Genomic DNA, 2560 nt, shown 5'->3' on the forward strand with positions numbered 1-2560 from the left:
CAGCCTCCCCGCGCTAGATCCGCGCGGCGTTGGGGTGGGGGGGAGCTTGGTTCTGGGGCCCCAGACCTCAGCCTGGTCCCTGGAGAAGGCCGCCGCTGTGCGATCTTTTTGGCGTTGGTCATTTTCGGCCGCCGCCCTCCTCCCTTAGCGGCTCGCGGCGGTCAGTGTCGTCGCCACCTTCTTGCAGTGTCTGTGGCTGTCGGCGGGTAAAGAGGCAAGACCCGGCCTGTATTGCCCCGCGGCCCCTTGGTCGAGCTGGAAGCGCAGCGCCCGGCAGTTCCACCTTTTCTTTCTTTCTTGCCCTCTCCCCACCCCCCCTGGACCCTCCCCTGCCCTTGTCTTCTTCACGTGGGCACCAGCCCTGGCTAGTTCAGGTAGCTGGGCACAGCCGGGGCAGGATCCAGTAAGTTCACAGTGTGCCTGGATGATGTTGCTCAAACACAACATGTAATGGAGTGGTTTGGTCCACGCTCTCTAGTTCATATTACTGAAAACAAAGGTTCGGAAACACATCATCAGTGCCCAAAATGTTTACTAGGACCTAACGGATTTACTGGGGTGGGAGAGGCAGATACTGACCGCAGCAGTGAAAAAAAAGCGTGTATCATAAACTCAGCTCTCTGGAAGCCTGTGATCCGAAGCAATAAACGGGCGTAACATGCACTGCGGCTCATTCCTGACTTGGCTTATGAACACGTCTCATTTGGAGTGTTCAAGGCAAGGCTCCCCTGAGTTCCTGGGGTCTTCCAACAGTCCTTATTGGAAGACCCTTTAGAAATCCTATCCCTATTGGTGTATCTCCGAACCCATTTTATAGACGGTGCAAATAGGGCCCCAGAGGGTATTTAACTCACTGTACTTTTGGGCAGGTGGACGACATGGGTCAGTGGCTGCTGCAGTCACTCCTTAAAACTTGGATTGCATACCTTGTTGAGTTTTCTGGTAGCATTTCACTGCTTGTTTTGCTAGTGCTTACCTCCTGCTTCGTGTTAAACCAGTGTCTAGTGTTTTCCTCACTTGTCTGTCTGGCTTGGTGTGGAGTGCTTGCCTCGCACATTCTTCTGGAACTGGAGGGCTTACTGTGTTCTGTGATCTCCTTTCGGGTAATTTTCTTTACCTTTAGCTTGGGAGATAGCGAGGCTAAAGCTAGATACAGTGTGTATAGCAGGCCCTGTTTTTAGTCGCCCTGTTAAGGCTTGCAAGTTTTATTGATTAGAAGCCTGTCTCCCTACCGCTCCCCAGTTTGGACTGCTTTCTCAGAGTGTGCTGAACTGCCCACATCAGTCACTGGAAGCGTGTATATTTAAAAGCACGTATCCAAGGCTTAGAAATCTTCCCTTTTTTCTTTTCTTTTTCTTTTAGTTTGCTATAGGGCATGTGTGCTCACCATACAGAGAAGAAAGAGACAGAGAAGGTGAGAAAGCACTCTTCAGGGTGGCCTTGCTGTAGTCCCTTTGCTTCCATTTTCCTCTTGGGATTTTGGGCAAGCACACACATGTACTTGGAATGTTTTTCAAACCACCAGGTCCAGGTCTCAAACCGCACAGTTGGCTATGTGGAACCCAACCACCTTAACCATCATGCCACTGGCTGACCCTGGAATCTTAATTTAATGAGCACTGCCAGTAATTTCTCCTTGCCCCCAGAGATTTTTGCTGTAGGGTGCATACACTCATTGGAGAGACAGAGAAAAAGAAAGTGGGAAATCACCCTCCATGGAGAATGGCCACACCACAGTCCTCCATCCTCCATTCTCCTCTTGGGACCCTAGGCACAAACACACTTTTTGCCAGCGTGATCCTCAAGCTGCTGGATCTGGGACTTGAACCGTAGTTGACCATGTGGGAGTCCAACACCTTAACTACTATGCCACTTGCTGACCTCAAATTACTGCCAATAATTTTTTTTTGAAGATTTTAATTTAAGTTTATTTATTTTTAAATTTGATCAGAGAGGGACAGAGTGAGAGCAAGACACACACACACACACACACACACACACACACACAGAGAGAGAGAGAGAGAGAGAGAAAGCAAGAAAGCAAGCCACCAAGTCTGGAACTTGAGCAAGTTCAACACGGTTGGCCATGTAAGAGTCCTGTGTCCTTAACCACCATGCCACCACCTGCTGGTAATTCTTAAAAGAGACTAAAAACTTTTTTCTTAATAATTATTTTATTTATCTTTATGTATTTATTTATTTTAATTCGACCAGAGAGGGACAGAGAGAGAGAGAGTGAGAAAGCAAGCCGCCAGGTCCAGGACTAGAACCATGGTTGGCCAGTGGAAATCCAGCGCCCTTAACCACCATGCCACCTGCTGGCCCCAGAAGACACTAAAATTTGAGAACCCTGTTTAGGATTTATTCAGAGTGGGTGAATATATCCTTTAACTCATTTTAGGGTTTTTTTTTGAGAGGTTTTTGCTATAGGGCACGTGCATTTGCAGAGAGACAGAAAGCAAGAAATCACCCCCCAGAGAGGATGGCCACACTGCAATCCCTTCTCTTCCTTTCTCCTCTTGGGATCTTGGGTGTGCATGAGTTTAAGCTACCGGATCCG

Source organism: Tupaia chinensis, unplaced genomic scaffold (assembly GCF_000334495.1).
Source record: "Tupaia chinensis unplaced genomic scaffold, TupChi_1.0 Scaffold000502_1, whole genome shotgun sequence".
Taxonomy (NCBI): domain Eukaryota; kingdom Metazoa; phylum Chordata; class Mammalia; order Scandentia; family Tupaiidae; genus Tupaia; species Tupaia belangeri.